The following is a 25,350-nucleotide window of genomic DNA, read 5'->3' as shown; positions in this document are numbered from 1 at the left end:
GCACGCTTTAGCAAGGCTTCTCCATGCACGCAGCGTGTGACCTTTAATGAAATCATTAAAAAATACTAAAGCGCCGAGGTGAATGCGGGCAAAGCGCCATACTGAATATTTGAAGCGCGCGCATCGGAAAAGTGCGGCGAACTTACTGGACGAAGTTCGTTCGCCATCGCGTCAAGCGTTCTTCGGCGAATGTCTTTGTTTCGCCCTTGACATTCTGAAGATGGAATAAGTTCAGAAATAGCATCCGCACTCGGAACGTCGCCGGGCGCCGCATGTGTTCACTTCTACAAACGTAGCTTCTAATCGTCTGCGAACTGGGCGCTGTATCTTCGAGCCCATGAATGGGTTTCGATCCCTCTGATGCGGAGAGACGACGTTTATGTATAAAACCTCAACGGTCCCAGCACATGAGGCCACACGAGCGAGTCTGATTAATGGACCAATAGTAGCTGCCCTAACTGAATGGCTCGCCCCATTCTCTAGTACTAAATATGTTGCTTCTATATACTTAAACTCAATTTCATCATTTTATGTCACTGTCAAGAACATTGACAGTGACTAAATAGCTCGAGTGAATTCTCGATTTTGTATGCAGAATTCTTTTTCAGAAAGAAGTTGATTGTTTTGGGGAAAAAAAGAATGAGACCAAATTTCACAATCAAGTCTCCTATTTCGCATTTACCGATACAATGTCTGCTTGTTTTGAAAACGGCGACATATTTCTGGCGTAATCATTCTTTCGCTTCGGTGCATTGTCTTTGGCTACTGACGATGAAAACACGACTTGATAAAATTAACCCGCTTTCTTCTTTTTTTCATGCCGTGTTTTCATCCCCCCACAGCGAGGGAGGGAGTGCGCTTATAAGCGTACTTCCGTATAGCGTATAACCGTACTGCACTTAGCCGTAAATGCAGTCGTGAGCGGTTTAACTTCCATAGAGCACGGTCAGACTGCGCACTGGCAAGCAAGGGCTCCTGCACTGTCCTCGGGAATGTGGTGGCTGCGGAATTTGTTCGCTGTTTATGAGTACACCTCTTCTTGTGACCAAATGGCCAAGTAATCAATTTACACTGCAGATGATATATAATGCTTTGTAGTTGGCTGACCAACAAGGCAGGCTTTGCAAATGACCGTAAGCGTGTTTTTGCTAATGCCTCACGTCAGCATTGTCGTTGACTACTAGGGTTTTGTAAGTCCATTCGCGTTTCATAAGTATTTCGTCCACGCGCCCTTATTGTGGTGTTCATTGCGACATGCCTTTGCGCAGTTGTTCAGTCGCGGTACTATCATCTCGCGCGCTGAAAGTGCAACGCTACGTCCGTTCGGGCTATTTGGTTCACTCGACGGAAAACTTATTGAGATGGCGAGTAAAAGAAACTTACTAAAGTCAAAGATTGCGCTACTTGGTTCTGCGTGATTGAATGCTACGACATGAGAGCAGAATGCCACGCAAGGCAGCGTAAATGCCGTTGCCTGCTCTTTCGTTTGTGTCCTTGTCCAGTGTCGCTCTCTCGCATATTGCGCCAAACTTCAATTTCTTGAATTTCGCGCCGGAAACGTGAGCGGTGGCTGCGAACGTGACGCCGGTTAGCGGCGCTGAGGTTTCGGCGCCGGTATATCTAGCGCTGCGACACAGCGCCCGTTCGCGGTTATAAGAGTAAACTTCTCGCTGTCATCGCGCGGAGGCGTAAATTGCCAGTAGAGCGCGACTTTTAAGGTTCCTCTTCAGCGGAGCTTTACAATTAACCGCCTCTAGATGTCACTATTGAGCTTATCTATAAATGAGGTTGTAGTGTTGTCGGCCGTTAAGCGGCGCCAGCTATTTGTCGGGGCATAAATTACGCCCTTCGAAGATGTCGCTCTACGTACGGTTCACGGAAAGTATAGGGGGCGTGCCATAGTTCTTCCTGTGCCGTATGGTACGCGCTCTTTGCTGCCTCTGCTATTGATTTCCGCGCACACAGCTGCGTTGGCTGCCTTTTACGCATCCTGACTATAGGTGGAAGAGAGAGAAAAGAGTGCACAGAGGTCGTTGTGAAAGAGAGGACGGAAGGAAAACGCGGCTGGGGGAGTGGGGGCAGTCAGATGCCGCGGAGGTGAGTGAACTGGTCGGCCCTTACCGGCACAGGCAATTGTTTCCCGTGAAAACATGACCTCGTTTCCTCGTTGCTGTGGCTGATGTCAAACATTCGCCGCCGCGCACTTTCCGTTTAGTCATCTGTTGCCCCTGTCCAATGGCTAAAAGGCTGCTCGCTCTCTTATCTCCCTTGCACGCGAGCTCGTCGTCGTGGTTGTTAAAACAGTCAACGTATACCCTTGTAAGAAGATGAGTTGTAGAAGTGCGATGAAACCACGGCACGTTCTAAACGCCGCTAACAGTTCCGTCCTCGTTTCGTCGTCTTTCTCTGTAGGGCGACCTTGTCATAGTGCGCTTAATGTAGAGTGAACTTCCAAATTCCGTGGACAGCACACTTGAACCTTGTGTTCGGGTTTCTCCTGACCAGAAACTACCTGCATGGGGACTCTCTGTGGTGCGTCGGCCGACTCACTGTTATTCACTCACAGCACAACACGGTCGAACTCTTCACTATGGCTTCACTGGCTGGCTTCACTTCATACCCTTCATACCGTTCACTGGCTTCACTATGAGTGAGCTAGGGCTAACGAGAAATCTGGAAAGTTTATTTTCATAATGGCTCATTAACTGCTATTTGGAGCTCAAATAATGGCTTGTAATTAAAGGTAAGATGCATCACAGGCGGAAAGGAATCTCTCGGCCATGATTTCATACCAATTTGTTTAAGGCTAGCGGGATGAAATCGGAATGCTGATCCAACGCAAAGCGAAGCTCATCAGAAACGTTTCTTTCATTTCGCATAAATTCGGGTACCTGATAGTTATGCTTCAATATTACCAATGTCACGAGCATCCTGTCGTAAACACACATATATCTTTAGTAGCGCCGCGGGTTACCAAGAGGGATATCTTCAAAAAATTTTGTCGCACGTTGTAGCCGGAACGCTTAGAAAACAGACAAGTGACCGCACTACCTGGCGCTCTGTAGCTCTTGAGAACGCTTCCATGCGAGTAATATAGAGGTAAAGAGCAACCAGGAGAAATTTAGCTGCTTCCTTTCAGCAAGGTAGCCCACCAATCAGTGGTGCTATCTTCAAATAGTTCTGAGCAGCTAAACATGATGAGTAGGCATCGGAAACAAACCCAGTGTGCCAGAACTATCGAAGAAACTAAGTCTGTCAGAAAAATAAAGCTCTGAGTAATGTATATATTTTTACTCTGCAAATGTATTTTACGCTTCAGTGATAAAGAAATACCACAGCGGGGAAAGAAAAAGGAACCCGCTGCTAGGCGCTTATCGAATCCACAGCCTTCACGTGAAGCGTGCTGGCAAGGAGAGCGGTGTTGCTTGTTACGCCTATAATATACCAGAAAGAAATGTAGGACCTCCTACGGAAGCCCCTCCTTTAGCTATAGTGTAGATACACGGACAGCCTCCATGCAAAATTTGACGTTTGTAATACGAGTGCATGTGACACGAAAAGTTGGCAAACAAACGTTTTTGACACACGTGACTCGCACGCAGATAACTTCGTCACTATCGTTCGTCGCAAATGTCGCAATGCCCGTAGTGTTCAGAACCAGCTCGGCGGCTTTACACGTGGACCTCCGAGATCGAAACGAGGTCCGCGGCTTGCTAGATATCTCTGAGGCCATGTTCGGGGTTCTGCATCATATCCGCTATGCACCGGCTGCTTGTGTCGTCTGCTTAAAGCTATTTATAAACTTGTCATAAAACAATTACCTAATCAATACCAGCCCTGCAGCTTTGCCAAGATTGCTTTGATAATATCTACATATACTAAACTCAATTGTAACTAATTCAGCCGTCCTGAAATTTCGTTCTAGTTGGTATTTATAATGATTTACTTCCTTGTAGGGCAACATATCGTTGTTTGCTTGTCGCAGTGCGTGAGCCGTCGGAATTTGTCAGCATTAATGAGGCGTTCGATGGTCCCTCAACAACCTGCTTACCATTTCCGAATGATCCTGTCCTTGCGCGGAGCGCTGCGTTCATTTTCCCTGTCTCTTCTTTTCGCAGGCTCTAAGGCGACGCGTCTCTTGCAAATGAGACAGCTGGACTCCTCAAGCCGGCAGCGACCAAATAAAGTAGGAGGTAAGTGTTAGGCCTCGTTATTTGAATAAATTCGGCTCAAGCGCATCTAAAAAGAAAAGTGCGAGTGTATGGCTACACCTTTAATAATTCCTGGCTAAACTTTGGTTATACCTCGCTCTAGCGTAACACAGACCTGCCGTGGTTGGGGCGAGACACATGATGAAACGAAAAGCGAAGGGTTTCAGCTTCTCGAACCGATATAGTTATCTCTTCTGCGTGTGCTCACGACGAAAGCACTGCTATGTTTGCTGCAGTATACAACTAAATTATGACCTTCTGTAACCCTGACCCCCTTGTCTACCTGTGGACGTCAGCTTACCCGCTTTTCAAAACTGAATCAAGAGGAGTAATCGAAATAAATGAGCTCTGACTTGAAGCCTGATGCATGTGGAACCACATGTCAATGATTTAGTTATCTTGTTTTCAGCTGATTTCTGGCAATGTGGATACTATTTAGTGCGAGACTATAGCATCATCACCGATGGAAAACGTCCGCAATGTAAATTTCTAATGCCACAAGATTGAGCTGCTCTCCCGGATGAAGAGCGAACACAACGAATTGCAATGTGATTACCCTTGTTTGGGGTGTTTATCCATACAAGATATTTTTACTGAAACAAACTTCAAAAGTGGTGACTCTTGTTCACGTACGCGGAAGCGTTGCTGTGCGCATCACACCTCTGCCAACTGACCAAAGTGTGGGTACTTCGGATTCGTAAGAGACCTTGTTCTTCGCCTAGTGGATGCTTGCTTAAGACGCGCCGCATCTTTTTACGAGGAATTGTGTCTAGGGAGGGAGTTATTCTGGAGTTGCCCATCTAGTGGACTGTCCATTCCGGCTGCTGCTGGGGTACTGATTGGCTGACCTGAGGTACCACTGAGGAGGGGGCTGAAGCCGCTAGCCAGTCTCTTCCTCCTTGGTACAGCTCCATCCAATCAGTGGTGGCCGAAACGGACAGTCAACTAGGCAGACACTTACAAAATCACCCCCCCCCCTCCCCTCTATGTAAGAGACCACTTCGCAATAAGAACTCTCTCTAAAAGATATCGTGCCGCTTGAAGAAAGGGGGTTAAACGAGGGGCCCGATTTTTATTAGTCATATCATAAGAAGCCAACAAACATCGTGCGGCCTGGCCTTTCTTGGGTCTCTGGAGGACAAAACATCCGCGCGTGAGGGACCCACTAACCATGACGTTCTTTCTGCTCTTGCGTGTTCGGTTCCGCATACCGGCCTAAACATTCATCTGCAAGTGGAATGCAAAAAAAAAAACGAAAAAAAACACTTCTTTGTAGAGCTTTGGTTGCAGGCTGGAGAAAGGCCTAAGTTTGTCAAAGGTCAAAATAAGCGAGAGCCCTCGAATAAAGTGTCTCTCATACCCTTTATGGTATTTTTGAACGTCGGACATCCTAATCAGTAAGTCAGATTATCGGTCAGTCAAGCAATAAATTAGTAAATAAGTAGTTATGAGACGTTTCACTATAATGAGCGAAATTTTCGTTTGACTTTTCTGGTTTAGACAAAGGCTTAAAATGCCGTCACTGCGTAGGCACATTAGCTAAAAGATAACAATGCCGCCAATTTGCATCTTGCGTAGTGCTACAGAGGCAAACAAGGGCTTTGCGATGAAGCCTCGAGGTTGAAAGAAAAGAGAATATTTCAGATCATAACCGTTCTTACAAAAGAACCCACACGGCTTGTTTCCTTTGTAACTTCAGACTGTAGTCATGTGGATGTCCTCTTTTACATTCGCATCCCTCAAGTCTCGTTAACTATGTTGCTATGACGCGAATAGTAAATGTCCATCCTAACCAGCACGCTAGCCGTGTTCTCGGAAATAACAGTTTTCTCGCACAGCAATCGCCAGGACGACGGCTGATTATTTCTCGACGGCGACAACAGACGGCGGAGAATAACAATCAAAGCTTTCAAGAACAGTGGCTTCAGACAGGTGAAGTGCTTCCGGGTGTGTGCACAGAGACAAAGCGAGCTTGTACCCTCCCTTTCTGCCTCTAACTGTATTTTTTTTTTCTCAGCCTCTATGTCAAGACTGCGCACTTCGTCAGCCCAGCCATTCTCATCTGGTGATTCTGTTCTGCTATCACCTGCCGAAAGAAATTATACTGCGCGTACGCCAAGAACCAATTACACAATCGTTTTAAGCAATCTGATTTAAGATTGACAGAGGCAGACCTGAATAGCCGACCAGACGAAAGTCAAAGCGCCAGTCATAGACTAAGCCCTATAGAAAGCACGACATTTCCAACCGTCTATTTGAATCAACAAACCTTATGTCGGCGAAGATTATATTATAAAAATAAAGCATACTGAACGACGCCTGCGAAACTATGCAGCAGTGTACTATCTTGCGATGCATTATTGTAATATAAACAAACGCTTACAATATTATGAACATATGGAAACCGTGATTATCAAAACTCCGATAATCGAACATGACGTTGGGTTCGGGACAGCGAAGGGGTCACAGGAAGTAGCATACATATGGCCGTTGTCATGTACGGCCGCCGGGACTTCGCAGCTGTGGCGAGTGCATGCACTCGCGCTCGGTCGTTATTCGCGAGTTCTAGAAATACAAACGTTTTTGCAAAATCAGATTTATGTCCGGAAAATGGATACGCCACTCTTGAATGGAAAATTAGTTGCCGGAGATACTTCAATGACATTCGTGTTCACACATTGACGTTCAAGCGAGCTTGGACGACTTCTGCGTTGCACGCTCGACTGGGTGGAATGAGGCCAAATTAGATTCAATACGCAGACGGCGGCTAAGTTCTCACCTTTGAGGTTTAATAAAGTGAGCAAGAATATTAAAGACGAATGAACACTTTTTGTGATGCCATACTGACCGTGCGCGTATATACCTATCGCTTGATGATGCGCTCTTTAAGGTGTAACTCCATCTCGGAACTTAGCCACTGGCATTCGTTTGGGTGTTTCCTTACACCAACACTGTGCATTGAGTGTGTCCTTCGTGTAAGGAATGTCATGTGTGTGCACTGCGTTATTGACTGCAATGTTACGGAGCACGCGTAGTGTTACGTGAGTTAAACGCCCAAACATGTGGCGGCGATTATTGTTGCTTTGACGAGAATTACACGCTAAATATTGCGTATAATTTTCGCCTGATGACATCGCAGCCTTAAGGGTGCGATATTATTGATTTGGAACAAAAATGTCGGGAAAGTGCGTTATATTATTTTTGAGGGACGTAATTGATGAACCAAAGGGTGAGATATAATATTTGCAGGACGAACACAATACACTAACGGGCGTGATATTATTGTTGGGGGACGAAAGTGATACACTAAATGGTGTGATGTTATTGGGGTGTGTTCGGGAGTGCAACGCAACCTGAGAGAACTGAGCGAACGCGCGCGCACAATTGAGCGAGACACGGGCCGCTGGCCATATTATGGACACCGTACACTGCTGTCTCAACTCACGCTCCTATTGGCACTGCGGGTGGTCAGTTTCCTGATTGGTACAAAGAAAGGAATTAGCATACCGGCAATTCGACGATGAGCATGCCGCGCGTCATTTGCATTCAGAGTGCGCACGGTGTTTCAGCGAACACTTTCAGCAATTCTTAAAAGGTTGCCTGTGGCAGATAGCACAATTCTAATTCATGAGGTGGTCTAGTCGAAGAGGCGGACACTACTTGCACACGCACACGCAAAAAAAAAAATTAAAAAAATGAAAAAAAAATTTGAGATGCATGATCGTCTTATTTACAAAAATTCACAAATTTACATTTTTAGCTAACTGCTTTATGGTACATATTGCAGTTTACAAATCCTAGCCGTGGAGTTCGCAAGGCGGATCCACTTGGAACGAATTCTCAGGATGTCACAAGTTTCGAGATATCAATTCCCGCACTTTGCGGGGAAGTGCATTGGCGTTCCATTTACTTCTGTGCTTGAATGCATAAAACGACGTTTTGTTGAGAAAGTGACTGGAAACGAATGAGCAGATAAATTGGCAGCAACGGCGACACACAAAACAACAGGAAGCATGAAGGCACCTTTCAAAGACTATACACAGCACAGCATTAGACTCAAAATGGCAGGAGGAATGGGACTCCAGGGTACACAACAAACTCCGAACCGTTAAACCTATTCTACAGGGATACCACCAAGAACACTTTTTCGAAGTGACTTTATGTCGTCTTCGTATAGGACATACACACTTGACACACAATTTTTTACGAAGAGAAGGAGAAGTGGAACGTGAACAATGCAAGGAATCTCTCACTCCGAATGACATTTTAATCACATGTCCGGCGTTCGAGAAAGAAAAACAGAATTGTTTTCATGAACTATACAAAACACTAACACTATTTCATCCTCATTTATTACTATCAGCGCATGCACTTGTACCCATCAGTGCCATTTTGAAGTTTTTGGAGGCCACGAGTCTTGTAAATAAGCTGTAAAAGATTTTATTTCTTTCGTTCGTTTCACAAGCTTTTGATTGAGCGCAACCTTGTGGCTGGCGCATCATAGCCGTAGTCGCTTTTGCGCCATTGAAACCCTACATGCCAACCATCTCCTATATTATCGCACGAAACTAAAGCTGACTATAACCTCGAGGAAATAAACGACCTCCAGTTCCTGCTCGGTTTAGACCGACGCATTTGCGAAAATGGAGTTACGACCGTGTTCCATTGTTGAATGGAACCTGCAATATGATGTAAAAGAACTTGCTTCATTTTTACGCTCAGTCGGCAACGTCTTCAATAGATTTTTCCACGTATTTTCAGTTTCAAGAATTCGCCGTAGGAACGTCGAACTTCCCTTGAGGTCCGAAATTAACAATAAAGACCTGAATGCGATCGCTAACAACAATGAGAACAATATATAGAGGAACGTCTTTTTTCAATGTTTACGAAAACAAAGCTAAAGAGAAAAAAAAAGCGCATGCCTGTTGCGAAGGTAGAACTGAAGAAAGGAAAGAAAGAAACGGCGCCGCATATTGGATGCCCGTATTTGTCCCCACCGCCTTTGTAACTGCGTTCTTATAATTTTCAGCAGAGCTATTGAATAATTGAAGTCATGATGCAACATAGCTATGAGCAAAGTTACGTTTGCTTTATTTCTTTGCATTTGTCAGTGAACTATGTCGAAGGGCTCGCACTTTCACATAAGAATTTCTGGTGCACCGTCTGCATCCGCAAAACACTGCCGCAGGCATCAACGAAGAATCTTTATGCAACTGTAACAAAAGGTTTATATCCAGAGAAAAGACGGGGAATGCGGGAGATGGAAATTCAAGACGATGAGCAAAACATGAACAAGGTGAATGCAGGAGTCAGCGTTTCGACGAGTAGACTTGACTTCTTCAAGGCGACGTCGCCTTGAAGAAGACAAGTCCACTTGTCGAAACGTTGGCTCCTTCAAAAGGTTTATATGTAACACGTTATATATTGGTTGCCGCTTCTTTAGTCTGATAGCCGGTGCCTTATATAGAGGGGCAGGTGAAGCGACTAACAATACGCGCGCTTTTCCGCACACAAAAGATTGGCTGCCATGCTGTATGACTACTCCTGCAATGTGCGCAACAAAATATTCGTGCCTCGAAAGGTTTCTTGAAGCTTCACTGGTGGGCAGCTTGGTGTTTGCATTTTATTGCGATATCAACTATATGGACACTCCCGGCTCATTTCTGTCATCTCCGTTGTCGTCGCCGTGATGTTCGGTATAAAGTCCAAGGACGATAGCATCGTCGCCGCGCGCTCTGTACTGTGTGTGCGAATGAAAGCGCACAAGGGTGTGCCGACGATGGTGGCTCAATATCGCGTGCGCAAGGGAAGAAAGCGGGAGGAAGCGCGTCGTCTTCGGTCGCGCCCAGGGCCCGGGGGGAGGGAAGGGAGGTGATTCTACTCTGCTGCCGCCTGCTCATAGCACGGCCGCGGGCGCCCTATCTTGAGGGCGATCTGCGATGGGGACAAAGTGCGCCGAGTCGTGATAGCTTCGTGTGTGCTGTGTTCCCACCGCTTAAGCAAAGCCACCTAGAAAAAAATACGAGTGTGCACGGTCATCCATTGAAATGTGTTCATGTTTGCTTGCGCGCGCTTAATTCCGTGCTTTTTAATTTAGTTAGCGAATGTTTACAGGTTCTGCAAGTTTACACCGCCAATAAGACTACTAACCTGGCTTCGTATAACTGTCTAATAATTTGCTATCTCAATCGATGTTTCGCCTGTCGGGCGAAGCTGCAACTTTTTTCTTTCACCTAATTCAAGAAGTGGGGGCGCTTGCCCTGTCATTTCGTGACTTTCAATATTTTTTTATTTACATAATACTGCAGACCTCATGTGGTCCAAGCAGGAAAGGCAGATAACAAGGCATATTTACAAACGCCATGAAGTTATTGCATAGACAAAAGGTTGGATACATGATACAAATGAGCGAAACAAGTCAAAGGAAATACATTGCACATCAATCAGCACATCAAAATTCATTTCTAAGATTTCTTTCAAAACTGTCACTTGAGACAATCTGTTCAGGCAGTGCTTTCGAATCGTTTATTGTGCGCGGAAAGTACGAGTATTTAAACAAGTTTGTTTTCGCACAATATGGTGTTAGGGCATGGGTATGTTGGTGACGGGTTTTTCGTGTTGAAGGTGTAACATAAGGTGAAGAAGAAATTCCAAACTTTCCCTGGATGAGTGAATGAAGAAACGTTAATCGAGCAATTTTCCGTCTTATATGAAGAGGTTTAATTTCTCTGAACGCAGTATCGGCGCCTGCTCGTTGAGGGTGTGTCGTTGAATATTATCAGGAAGTGGGGAATGAGAACGCATGCTTTCGTATGGATGCTTGATCAGCGAGTTGCCACGTTTGCGAATCCTGACCCCGGGAAGTAAAAGTGCTTTCTCATCGTTCCTGTAGACTTGCTAATGACGTACGCGTTATAATATGGCGGAAACAGCGGCAAGGTTGTTACCGTCGTGCATGTGTGTATACCAACTCCCCTGGATGACAACTTTCACGACTGAATCACTAGGACTTGCAGCTATGTTCCTTATGAGAGATTTTATGCTTTACGCCTTGACGATTAGTCAACGTCCATCCTGTCGTTCTACACAGCGTTGCAGAATTTCTAGCGAATGGCCTACCAGATCGGGTGGCGTGACCCGCCGATCGTGGAAGCAGTCTGGCCGCACTACAAAATGTTCTGAGTGGCTGCACCACGTAGCCTTTAGCCACAATAGCATGCATGCATGCATGGCTGGTCGGCAGAGCCATTGCGATGTGGCAGCGTAGCAGAGGGATGCTCCCGCACTGGACATATAGCGCATCACGGTCTTATGAGCTGAGAACGTCGCCGCCCCAGAAGGCACAAGGAAGTGGCACCCGAGAGTGGAAGCTTTGCCGACCGTTGTTTAATATTAGTGGACGACGCCGTCTGTCGTCGCGACGCGACTCGCGTTAACACGAGCCGGGGTTGTGACAACGTGGCAGCGAAAGCGGTTTTCGTCGCGTCGACGCCATGCGGAAGGCTCACTTAGGAAGTCGCGAGTAATTCGCTGTTCATTCGTCCGCACTGTTCATTCGTTCATTGGTCTGTGCATTCGTCCGCACTGCGTAAATAATGAATTTGCCTGCACAGGCTGAATAAAGCTTTGTTCGTGAGAGACGCATATGTGAGACTCACGCTGCCGCGGATACATAGGTCCGACTGAAAGTCGGAAGTATTGAAGAGATGCGCTGAGCTTGTACGACTTCACGCCGATCCACGCCTGTGTGAACCACCTGCTACAACGCTGTGACGTTGTTGTGACGTTGTTGGTAGTTAAGAATTTGGCTCTTTATTGAGCGAACTTCTGCCCTTGGAAAACAAGAAACGCTCAAATCGCAACGATAGTGGCGAACGCAGTCGTCGGTTGCCGAAGTCTGAACACGCGTGTCGAGTCCGTTCTCTTGTTTATGCATGCATTACCGCACATTCCAGAGTAATCGCTGGAGCTCGCGTTTGTTCTAAAATGTATGTGATGGCGCATAACGGGTGCAATCTGAGTAGACCACCGTCTTTAGCTATTGATCTGATCGGCGACACTGTTAAAAAGAAATTCGGATAAAGTGTAGGGGCGTCTTGTGCCGAGCGATAACTGGATAACAGTGATATTCCGATGAAAAGCCGCCATCATAAAGATGAGAAACAGGAACGCGTAGGCAGTATACATTGCTTTCAGGTGACGTCACGAACACTGTTTCTCATTGTATTAGTACCCGAACATCCCTTGAGACGGTTCCGTACGCACTCCAAGTATTCCGTATGTTTTCCGCACGACTACCACGAAAATTACATCGAATTTATATGGAATTCATATAGATTCCATAAGCATTACAGGAAAACATACGGAAATATTATTTGGAATTGCGTACGGTACGTTTTCCTGAGAAAGGCGGCCGTAGTAACCGCAGTCTACTATATTACCACGCGTACTTTACCTTTTTGACGGTGACAATTTTTCCCGGTTTATCAGGCTAATTGATATGTCGTTCTTCTCAAGACGCGCCTGTCGTGCTGTCACGTCTATTGTCTACGCAGTTTATCGACGTGCTGATATACAAAGATGGCGGCCATGATGACGTCAATGCAAACAATCTACACGACTGAGGAATCCCAATCATAGGCTTTATATGAGTACGTCCACCCTCTCGCTCGCTCTCTCTGCCCACCTCCAGGATAAAATAAACGTATAAAGCTGGGTAGGGTATATTCGTCGGTAGGCCGTACCTGTAATCGTTGGCCTGTCAGTTGATCGAGCTTATGATCAAGCAGGGTCAACGCGCTTAGCGATGTTTGCTTACCGCTTACCTTATCGAGCAGGAGTACCATGCATCGCCGAAGGCTAGTAAAACCCTAGTAAGAGCACCGGCGGCAAAGTGCCTGGTAACGACATCCGAATCAACCGACACTGACGAGAAGATGTGAAGAACTCCCATGAAATATCACCCTAAAATTGAAACCAAACTTCTTGGATCAAAAGAACTGGCAAAGCACGAAAGTTGTACGAGCGCTTCATAGGGGAGAAAAGCTGTTCAGTATTTCTTCAGTTTATGCGCAAAATAAGGAAGATCTTGCATTGAATAGTTCTGTGGCACAAGTGGATTGCATTTCACCTCTAGTGAAGTAACCGCGTGTGACATTTGGCTAACGAGACACGGAAGCTATATACGCCTGGCGTTACGTAGGGAATTCCAACGTTAAAGCACCGCCTGCTGTCTTTAAAAAAATGTAACTACGTCTCCCCTCTGGAAAATGCCGTTAGTCGTGTGCTTGTGATGGTGAGCACGGCCAGCGTGAACATCGTATCCCCTAGCTGAAGCACTTAAAGCGTCTACAGAGCATGCGCGTGCACTATGTATAGTGTCGTCCGTGCAAAGTTTGCGTCACTCCTGTCTTCGCGTTGTTCCGGACGCGCTGTTGTTCACACGCGAACACCGCAAAGAAGGTTTTATGCAGAGCAGTTTGGGAAACAGGGCGTCTTCACTAGAAGCACGTGTAGAAAAATGTGAAAACTTCGCGGCGGCTTGGCGTCGCATTAACGCGGCGCAATATGGCCACGAGAACTCGCTGCGGACTCAGTAAAAGCCAAGCTGCATTTTATGGCAGGGGAGGGGGGGAAGGGGGGGGGGGTGCGTGCATCGCTTACAAAAACATACTTGTTTCAAACAATCCTCGAAGTCATTCATATATACCCGCGGCTTACCAGTAAACAAAACGTGAGACGCGCGTTATAGTTTGTCGTAGTTCTCACTCTCTTCCCTTTCTCCTTTTTTTCTTTTTGTTTGTTTTGTTGTCTGCGGGGAATGTGAGGCCTTCGTAGTAGAGACTATATAATTTAGGAGGAAGGCACATTTTTGTCAAAACTCATTAAGACAAAACGCAAATCTTGGTATCTATGTGAAACGGTTAACTGAATGATCTGCGCCTAAATGAGAGGCGTACAAACCTCTCTCTTGTCATTCTATGAAGCGTTGTAATTTCATGCGTTGTTTATGTGTAACCACCGCACAGATCTCAGTAGTAATTCCATGCAGTGGTTATGTTTGTGTACTACACCACTCGCAAAGCTATGACTAAATTTAAACGGCAGTTTATTCGAATGCATAAAACTGTTTGACGTCGACGCAGTGATGTCGTGAGGACGAAGACGATGTTTGTTGAGAGAAGATTGGTGCTTCATTTGCCTTCATGAATGGTGCATAAGAATGGATTGTAAGAATAGAGCATAATTTGGGTTCCGCGAATTTGTGCCTGTACCGGCGTGTTCTGTGCTGGATGAGTTGCGCGTTGCAACGTCCATCGCGCGCAGAATTGCGAAAATCTTTAAATTGGTCACGAAGCAGTCGCCCTTAATATATATTAGCAATGTTTCCACGACTACCTTGTATGCAATATAGCGAAAGTAAATTTGTCTGCTCTTGCTGAGCCCATTGAGAGCTGGGGCATTGTAGCAAAACTTCTATTTGAGATTGTGGACTCAATTCGCCCTCTTTCCAGAAACGCTACCCCTCAACAGTCATATCACGAGTGACCTTTCCCAAGAACGCTAGTACACGACCAAGAAAACCTAATTACTTTGGTTTGTATGAACGATGAGAACCACGCGTGAAACTTTGCGTTGGGTGTTCGGATGCACGTTCCGAACGTCGCTGATATCAGATTCGGGATAAGCGTGCGCGATAGTGTCGGGAGGAAGAATGACAGCTTTATGAGACTGCGTTGGTCCGACACTATAAGTATTGTCGGAATTTCCTTGTGTCGCCTTTTCCGACCATTCTTTATTTTTTCAGTTTGTAACTGTTATGTGAATGACGACGCGGGAAATAATGTATATAAACTTTCTTCATCTAAATCAATCGCGCTAAACGTCATTCCAGGAGTTATGGACGAACAAATAACTTATGAGGTGGCTCGGTCCGTGGTGCGGAAACCGGGCAGATGCGCGTTGGCGAGCTCTTGGCATGCATTCAAAATGGCTTGTGGACACTTTGTATGGGCTTAAATCTTAATTGTTTCACTGTGCGCCTACTACAGCCTACTCGTAGTCAATCGCCGGGGCCTGCTGAGAGGAACTGCGGCGAATTTAGTGCGTTATTCATTTCCAGTCCCCGCGAATTCAGCTCCCGTCGCCATCGGTCGGATCTACGCGGTGGGCGTTGGCGTCGATGTTATTCTATACATCGCATCCGTTCCAGCCTTCGTCGCGGCACACGTGCTTTGCGAGGGAACCTTTCCCACACGTGTCCCGTAGGCATGCGTCACGCGCACCACACGGCAACGGGACACCGTGGCGACGCGGAGTTTGACAAAGGAGATGCGTTCCGGAACTGGCGGTGGGTCCGTCGCGGCATGGTCGCCGTCTCGCGCGCTTTTCTCGCGATGTCTCCATGGTGTGAACGCACGCCTCCGGAAGGTGCGAACGGGGATATGATACGGAGGTGTGTTATGCGCGGAGACCAACTAGGGAGGAGGATGTTGTTGTTTTCCGTTGTCCGTTTTGACGTAGGTGGGGAACGGCGCTTCTTTTAGAGGGCGCGAAGCCATCCTGACGAGTAGAGATTAATCTATAGTGATGTCGCAACGCTCAGCGTTTGACAGCGTTATAGAAAGATCGCGCAAGGCAATCATTAAGCTTTACGTCGAGCATATACCCGAGCTGTAATGGCGGTAATGAAGCACGATCATCGTTAATAAAGCCAGCTTATTATCGCGACAAACGTTGAACGCTGCTTTGTATATATGCACGATCTTTGTAAAGCACTACCGGTGCAACATTGAAGCGGTGAGTCGAGAATGTAAGAAAAAGAGCCATGCTTTATTTATTTGTGAAGCAGCAGGGCAAGTTTTTTTCTGTCAACGTGATTGTCGTGCTCCCTCCTTTAGATGCAAGTAATCCCAATAGCCCTACTTACGGAGTGATCCTTGACAAGATAGTTGAAGCCTTTTATGATGAAAGCACGGGTGGCATGGGAATTTTTGGCTTGGGTCACTGCCTGTTGTGTGAAAAACCCTGCATTTCAGCGTATTTCATAATAGCTTTAGTTTATTATCAATTGAACAAGCAGTAATTAGGTAGAGACAATAGGCAAGGATGATTCATCTCCGTGGACTTGGCATACAGGGTGTTCACATTGCTCGTTCGAGCTCATGGCTTTGTGCTGATCGGCTCGGATTGAGAATGCGACTTCCGAAGGTGAAAAAGCATGTTTTTAATCCGTTCGCGGAGGCCAGCTGTATGGCAATCGGTTAGGAGTGTTTCGCCGGTGTTGGCGCTGTAACAGTTCAGAAAGCTTTATGCACCGACTTATTCACTGCGCTTTCCACGTCTTCGCACACACAGCCTCGACAGTGAATCCAACTACCTTTCTCTAAGTGCTTTGCTGCAGCAACATGTAAGAGGGCAGTAGAGCAGAAACAGCCGTGAATGTAGGTCACACCATAGAATACGCTTTCTTTCTTTGACTCACTGTCGCAGCTGATAACGAAATTACGGAAGACAAGGTGACTTTCAAATGCACGTTTTGCTACAAGCTTCCATTGTTGCGAGAGTACTTCGCTCACAGTATGAAGGCCAAGACACAAAAGCAATAAAAAAAAAAAAGACGTGGGCAACTTTTCATTTTCCATGCGCTTTCTCCTCCTCTTACGTGTGATATTGTCCCCCGCCGTTCTCATTTTTTGTTCTGTCATTCGTCAACGCTGCCAAGTTTCTTCCCTGTACTTCTTCCTTCCAGCGACATGAGTAAAATAATAGCGTTATTTCAGGGCTGTGTATCCCTAAATAAGTACACGACCCTCGCCAGGTAACCCTCATGGTGGGTGAGTTGCTTTAGGTACTCTAAATCACATTTTCTCACCTCATCGACCTTTCATAATCTGACTGCAGCATTCAAAAGACAAACAACGGTGATAGCCCTGTATAATGTCTGCGAAGACAAATGAGTGTCGTGAAGGTTATGACAAACAGGCCACAAGCCAGATCCAAGGATTTTACGAAAAAGGATCGATTGCCAATCACTCTCACGTTGACTAACACATCATAGGGTTTCTCCGGTAAACTTGTTTAGACTCTGCGCTTCAATGAAACCCGGCCAGTTTGTTCATTTTTTAAGAGTTTCAGGCGAACTAAACGTAACTGGACACAATCGGCTCTGCTTGCACGTAGGTGCAACAGAAAACTGCATCAGCGTTAGGTTATTCGCTTAGGGAGACACTTTTGTATCCTGTTACGTCTCTCCGCTATTTGTGAGTTTTAGGCAATCGTGAGCACAAATGGCTGGCGCACGGGAACAGTCGATAGGCCGCCAACGCAGGAGCGTTAGGTTCCGCTTATATGGAAAGGCTGCTGGCGGTATTTCTGAATGCTGAATCGCCTCTGTCCGCTATTGTAAATGTTAAGGAAGTCGCGTGTACAAACGGCTTGCGTTCGCTAGAGCTCTTCCGAACACTCCACTCCCCCCTCGCATCCCCCACTCTTTCCTAGAGTGCGTGTATACTCTCCTCCTCGCGCCCGCTCAGCGTAGGAGAGGGAGAGCATGTAAGCGCATGCCCCTCCCCCTTTCTCGTTCCTAAAGTAAAAAAAAAAAAAACTCCGATGGCTCGGCGCGTTTTGCATGCAGCGTCCCGAAACGTTTGTCTAAAGCTTCGTATTTATAAAATGCTCTAACATTTTTTTTTATTATTAGAGAGGAGGAGACGGGGAAGAAGGACGGGCACCGCGACGGCGCTGCTAAGGCATAGGCGGAATAGCTAGGGAATAGTTTCCGTGTTCTGCCCTTCTGTTCGACCCTATGGGCTTGCATTGACCTGCGATTGTTATTGCGCAGAATATTAAAAATAAAGATATAATGCAGGCAAGAGGTGACTGTTTCTTGATCCACGATTTTGCACAGCTGCGCGTTCTGTGACCGCATCTCCCACTGTCGCCGCGCCTGTGAGGCTGTCACTTGTGCGTGATGGAAAGGGTATTGTTCGACGTACGACTGGAAGTCCTGGCGTCACGGAATCGGTATTCTTGTTTGTTTTTTTGCCGCTGCACTCGCGGTCTTCGGAACGCCCCCTCACCTGTCAGCACGCGTTACGCCCTCCCCTTTTTTTATTCTCGTCAGCATGCGTGTTTTGCAAAGTGCGTCTTCGTGCAGTTCGTTGGCAAGGTACGTTACGCTTTTTCTTAATACATATAGGCGGTCGCTTTTGTGTCGCTGGGATTAACTAATTTCGCGATATTTAACTTGCTGGTTTGACCGCTCGAAAAAAGAACCAGTTGCAGCGTTTCTTTTGTTTGGCCCTTTGATTTGTGTGGTTCTTCTGAGCAAACTAGAGCCTAACATTTATTTATCTATCCGCAAGAAAAGGCATCCGCTAAAGAGCACCGTACTTCAAAGAAAAGGAGCTGATTTTAGGAAGCAGGGTTTTTACTTTGACAAGTGAATGAATATCGTGAGGTGACGAACTTTTAAGCAGTAAGGCCACTGTATAATTAAGGCCATTTAACTGACCAGGTCGCTGTCGCATACCGCCAATAGGCGCTGTGGCTTCTTTCTCTTTTTTTTGTTTAATATTTCCTGTCTTTTGGTCATCGAAAACTTGTGAACTGGGAATGGGGCTTAGATCGAAACGTCAAAGCATAATCCAGCACTTAGTTTCATTTTGTACTGTCATTCCCATTAACGTGATATTTCATGGCCACGTAGTGTGAGTCGAAGCTAATGGTATAGACAAAGGTGGTTTGCGCGATCGATATACGCTCAATGAAACGCGTTCTACGAATAACAAGCGCATAAAGAAAAGCCGCCGTTGTCGGATACGACGATGATCTGGCGACCGTGAACACTGTTGACGAGTGCTGCGCCCTTCTATGTATGTGGAACTGGGAGTGGTACGCACGGGAACGGTTTCACGAATTCGGGCACCCGGAACCCCCGTTCTGCAAGAGAGCTCCCTCCTCCCTCAAACTTATAACACTCCCGATAACTTATCTCGACTGCCTGTACGGATCTCCGAGCCTTCAAAGGTCGCAGTCCGTGTGTCATCTCATCATCGGCACGCTTTCGACGAATTCGCCTCTCGTACAATGGAGACCTTGACGTCCGTGGAGTCCACTCTCGTGCGGCGCAGCAAGAGCGCGTAAAGCAGTGCATGAAAGGGAGTGACCGAGCAGTGAAAAAAAATGTAGATAGGGTAGAAGCGAAGGTGCGGTAGCGTTTGCTATCGCTCGCTTTAAGACGAACGCGTGGACCGCGTGGGAGTGTGTGTGTGTGTGTCCGCACGCGCGCGCGTATGCGTATCAGTATGACTGCTGCTAATCGCCGCGCGCCGTTCCCCTTCGTTCTTAAGTGCTCGTCCAGGGAACGTCAAGCTGCGCGTCACCTTATCTCCACCACTGCCACCGCCGATTCTTTTTCGCCGCCCGTCTTGTGCGCGCTCTCATTCTTTTCAGCGCACCGAGATAAGATGCGCCCAGCTAAGACTCCCCCCTCTCTCCACTATGAAGGAAGGGTGTTTTCGACATCCTTGAATTAGTTACGCCGCCGCCCTTGTAGCAGTTTTCTCCGTTTCGCCTCTCGGCTCGCCGCTCTATCTCGCATGCGGTTCGGTGTTCGCGTTGCGGAGAGACCTTGCGGGGTGTATCCTTGCGTACGCTTCACTGCCGTTGTGCTGCGGATCGGTTTGTGCGTGCGTCTGCTCTGCGCCGGTCCGTGTCTGTCGGTCTGTCTTGGGAGCTGCTTTCAATTGGCGCCGGCTCGGCCTTGCGGTCCAGTTTTTCCCATGCGACGGCGAGTCAAGGACTCGCGCGTCCGAGAAGAAGAGCAGGCGGACCCAGTGGCCGGACGCGGTGGGCGATACGGGACGACGTCGTTCCGCCCAACACGGAAGGCAACGGCGGTCGGCGGCAATCGGTTCCCCCTTTGCTGCGGCAGCGACGAAGACGCTGAAAACAAACAAAAATGGCGCCCGTTTGATCATTTCTGTGGCCTCATGCGTGGGTGAGTTCGAAGCGAGATCTATCTAGCCAAAACGATTTTTCTTTTTTCTTTCATCGGAAGGGTAGGGATGCTGGCTGTGCCGGTAGAATCGTTTAAGTCAATTGCCACCACACACGTGACCGGACCGGTCGTCGCGTCGCGTGTTCTTGAGCCCCTGAAATGCTCTCATTGTCGCGTTCGAAGACGCGTAAATTGACTGCGGCAGCGCTGCTTGCTCGACTGAAGTTGGCAGCAGCGGACGCTCTGTAAAAGCCCCGAAACGCGGCCCACGGCCATTCGTATGGTCGCGTGAAGGGTAGCTTCGAAACGTTTGATAAAGGCTGCACGTAATTGGCAGAACGAAAAGGAACAACTCGGTCAAAGTTACGGGGACAATGGGAAGGAAGTGAACAGGGCACTCTCGTTTTCGTTAATATGCTTGCGTTTTTCTTCGCAATTTGTGCACTTTCCCATTTCTCCTTGCGCCTGATTGTGTCTCAGCGTAATCATTTTTGTACGTGACGAAAGGAACGCGGCAGGGCTCATTTTTCACCTGTGAAATTTCGTCGCACAACCTATATCTTCACTCGCGCCCGGATAACAATAAACTTTATTTGAATATATGCTCGGAAACATTAACTGTGAACTGTGAAACGTTAACTTCTGAATTGCGGCATCGAAAGCTTCACGCGTCCGCGCGCTACAGAGGTCATTGTTGCTACGAACGTGGCAACGGCACGAATGGCGGACGTGACGCAATTGCTTGTGACACCGAGTTATACTTTGTCTGTGTAACACCCGAGTTGTCAGCTGCGATCGGCGGAAACTGAAATGACATGCCATGTAATGCTGATTACTCCGGAGATACTGTCGAATTCTTGCTCAACGACAGTGCAATCGCTACAGTGATCACTACAGTGCAATCACTCGTGTAGCGGGTGTTTGCAGGCCTAGCTGCAAACGCTGGGAGCGTTCAAACAAAGTGGTGAGTCACACAGCTCGAATTCATATCGATATTATAGGCTTGGTGACTACGCGGTTGTACTTATGGCATTTTCGGACGGTCGTTTAAAGCTCTCCAAAGCGATTCCATTAGGCCGATCTTGTTGTGATGGTAGAAAAAGGATGCTCCGGCGCACATTCGGATAGTCCTTTCTGATCGCCCGGCTCAGTATCGTCGTCGGAGCGGCCAAGGCATCAGCCGGAGCACCGGTTTCTCGGTTTTGATCAAATAGAGTGATGGCCTAATTTTATTTTTACAAGCTTTGCTTGGTGTGTCGCCTTTCTCACAGTCCCTGTAATCTAAAGATGTAGAATAAATGACTACAATGCCTGGGTAAGCGTGCAGCACAGGCCTTGGTGCCGTCTAGAGCCATGTAAGCTGTTGCAGTCTAAAGCCGTGCACTCGTCGAACCTATGATATCGATATGAATTCGCGTTGTATGACTCACCACTTTGTTCGAACGCACCAAGCATTTGCAGCCCGGCCTGCAAACGCCCGCTACATGTGTGATTGCACTGTCGCTCAGCGAGATCTCGACAGTAGCTCCGGAGTAATTAACAGTACACGGTATGTCAGTTCAATTGCAGCTGAGAAGGGCTCAGGCGTCACGCAGACAAAGTAGCACTCGGTGTCCTTTCACTGCGCATGCAATTCGAATAGTACTGCGTGGTTGACGTATCGTCGCACCCTAGGAGCAGGCTGTCAGTGCCGCAGCCCTTGCTCTTAAATCCAACCCGTCGGTTTGCCTTGTTGTCTGAAAAGTCCCGCTTAATCATCACTTTTGCTTTCAGCACCAACATTCATTACGTCGGACATTACTACAATGTGCGTCGTCGTCACTTCGCTGGTATTTATGCGCTATCTCGTTGCAGCTTAATTATGGCATTAAGTCCTGCAGGCTCGTATGTCACAAGTGAGTGTGCATGTCGGCGTCATGCAGATAGAATATATTCTCCATAGAGTAGAATGAATGTTCAAGTTACATAAGACCTGAATACTAAGGAACTTTTACGACTAGTAGTCGATGGCCTTTTGCATGCTGGATTATTAATTAGTGTAACCGTACAAATGACGCTGCTAATTTATACAGGTATGCAGCGTATATCAGAACACACACCGCGAAAGCAAGGGTCTACAGAAAGCCCCTGCGGTTGTCCACGTACTGTATTTCCTATCCTTACTTGGATTGCCGACAGTCGTTGGTGTTTTGTTTACTTGGCCTTCGCGCGCAATGCGTTTTTAGCGAACTTCCGAATAGATGTAAGCATTTCGCGTGCTCTGATAACATAGAGAAGGCTGACAACTCCTCCTGCGGGCAGTATAGGCTTGTACACTCCCTAAAAGGAGTACATTTCGACTCCCTGGAATTAGAGTGTACTCTCCCAAGCACCCACTCTTTAAAGAAGTTTACCCCCTTGGGGGCTTATCTTGCCCCACAACAATAATCGTCATCTGCCTAGCTTGCGTTTCCTTTCTTGAAAACTCGCCGCTCGCTACTTTCCTGTCGATAATACCGTGTGACGCTGATAACGCGCAAGCCGTTCGTGACTTGGAAGTAGCGGGCTCGCAGCAGCGTTGAAGAAAGGAATAGCGGGCTAGACAGCCGACAATTATCGTTGCGGTACAAGATACGAAACAAAGGGCGTAAACTTCAAGACTGCAGGACTGATTTAACTACTCTCCCTTTAAGGAATATGAGTGAATCTACTCCCTTATAGAAGTATATGCTCGCCCCTCTGAGGTCTAAAGCAGACATATGATTTACTCATTCCGGGACTGCGCGTACGCTCAGAAATTGAATTAATGTGGCACGTAGCTAATCTGACGGCGAGCAGTTGTTCTTGCAAGAGATGCTGCCAGCACTTTGTTCCTAGTGTGATAAGTGCAGCATTTCATTGACCTTAAAAGATCTTCCGCAACCCTCACCCTGTAAGAAGCTGTGCAGGACTGAGTTCGTTGCTCTCAACATCGTTCGGTGCGCAGCAAGTTCATTGCCATTTCGGTGTCTCCGGTAATATAAATTTAATTCGTTATTTATAGATGGTTGTCCTAAGGGAAAAGTAAATATAATACCCCAGAAGTTTTTGCACTGGAGCGATACATTCAGTTGCCGGATGACACAGATGTCCGGGGGACGTTAATTAAGGAAAGAATCAAAACGTCGGGAGACGCGAATGTACAATGCAACCATAATTAATGTAGCTAACTGTACAGGGTTGCTTAGTGCGCGTTGTATTTTAAGGAGGCGACCGCACGCTGACTTTGTTCTTACTTCAGAAATCTAGTGATCCATATTCTATTTGTTTAATATACTGTGTCGTTCTAGAGAAAGCATACCGAGGCTATAACAAGCGGTGCCTCATTGCAGCGTTTAACCCCCTTCCTACTGCGGCGGCTATCTCAGTGTAACAGAGGCCACTATTAATCTCCAATCTCCGTTTTTTGTACTGTGTGCAATGGAAGCGATTGCAGGGGCCGGAAGTACGTCACGGCAGTCATGCTTTGAAGGTGTATTAGCCCATTGACCACGCACGACAGGCCTCTTAAGCAGGATCTTGTTCTCTGAATGAACAAATATGTATCGGAGGTCAATGCACTGAATACTCTAAATAAAAATAAAAAAATCTGAAAGGATCCAATGTAAAGCGTTAGCGTGCGATTTCTACATTTTATTTTCTTTGTAGTGTTAAATAACGGCTTCATCTCGAACGCGACAGCGCGAGTATTCTTCCCGAGCCTCTTAATCGACGTGCCAGCTTGAGACGGGAGAAAGGTTGCGACACCTGTTCAACGCGTGCAACGACCGATTTCTCCAATGAAGCATCTACCCTTGGGTGTGACCTTCATGATAGAAAAAAAAGAAGAGAAAGAAACATGTTGTGACGTCCTTTTGCCCTCCGGGAGCTCCGGTGAACGACTTTACTAGCGCACAGCTACGCTGGTACTTATGGAAATGGCATTTTTTCCGTTCCATCTGTGGCATACCGCAGCGCTCGATCGTTCGTAGGTCAAGTAGAATGAAGGCCTTGCGTTCGCGCTTTCGAAAGACTTGCTTGATTGTCACATTTCGCCGCTCTCACATCCCGCCTGCTTAGGTTCGTGAATGCCGAAACCGTCATTATAGTGGCTGTTTGTGGTACGCAGGCACAACCGGATTGCTATAAGGCAGCGTCTGTACAACTCCAAATGTTTCAAATTGTGGGAACGTGAGACCAATACTTCGATAACGCCTGTATTGTATTTCGAATTTGAGGCGAGCACAGCTGCAGGAAAAAACGAAAGCAGGAGTGCGCAGAAGCAAGAACGCCGCAAACGTGGCGCCATCTCGTGCACATGCTTTGAAGCTCCCATTGTATGACGCGTTACCGACACCGAAGTCCGGTGATGATACAGTGTTGGGGTCTCGGTGCTGACGCCCGTTATTGCCAATGGGTCGCAAGCCCCAAAGGTAGCGTTGGCCTGGCGGCCTGGGGCACTGGAAGCATCCGAAGGTCCCGGCAAAGCAAGAGAAGACTGGTAACAGAACAACTTGTTTATTCTAACATAGCAAAAGAGCGGCCGGTCAGTTCGACCGAAGTGGAGAGACGGGAGAGCACGTAACTCAACAGTACAAATTGGAGCCTCTCCCCTGGCGTCCGGGGACAGCTGCTCTTATACTCTCGGCGTCGCGGGCCAGAAGGAAGGTCACGGGATGAGCCCACGCGACGGCGGAGCATGAGCCCACGACGGCGCGCACGGTCGAGCCGAGAGACATGGTGAGCCGAGTGTAGTGACGCATCGCCAACCCGCCGACGGACAGACCTCCTGGCACCTCACTTGGGGAGCTCCGCTCCCCGGCTGCCGCGCTTTGACAAGCGTGGGCACACACACACACACGCACACACGAAGACACGTGGCACTGAAACACGCCTGGACACGCTTGGCGGGGAGGCGTTGCGGCGGCGTCGAACGGGCCAAAATGTCCGCCGCTTTGAACGAAGCCCCGGCGTCCGTTGCATCCGCGCCGGCATTACCGCGCGTTGTAGGCGAAACGTAACAGACCGCCCCGCCGGGGGAAGGAGATCCCGATGGTCAGGGGACTGCATCCGCTGTCCGGAGGGATGTCGCTCGATGATGCTCATAACCGAAGTCGGGCGTCCTTTGGCGTTTCTTGA

General features: G+C 47.5%; 1 protein-coding gene across 4 annotated transcripts in view; it reads left to right on the top strand.

Annotated features, from left to right (window-relative positions):
- LOC126545015 (uncharacterized) overlaps positions 1–25,350 on the top strand; it is a 466,980-nt gene that overhangs the window by 350,927 nt on the left and 90,703 nt on the right. For all 4 annotated transcript variants that reach the window (XM_055061783.2, XM_055061793.2, XM_072287215.1 and 1 more), the window contains one exon: positions 4,119–4,193. The gene's annotated coding sequence lies outside the window, so the exon portion shown is untranslated. The remainder of the gene's footprint in view (positions 1–4,118; positions 4,194–25,350) is intronic.

This window comes from Dermacentor andersoni, chromosome 3, assembly GCF_023375885.2.
Source record: "Dermacentor andersoni chromosome 3, qqDerAnde1_hic_scaffold, whole genome shotgun sequence".
In the NCBI taxonomy this organism is placed as follows: Eukaryota; Metazoa; Arthropoda; class Arachnida; order Ixodida; family Ixodidae; genus Dermacentor; species Dermacentor andersoni.
Note: the sequence above shows the minus strand (reverse complement) of the source record. Positions and strands in the feature narration are given on the sequence as shown.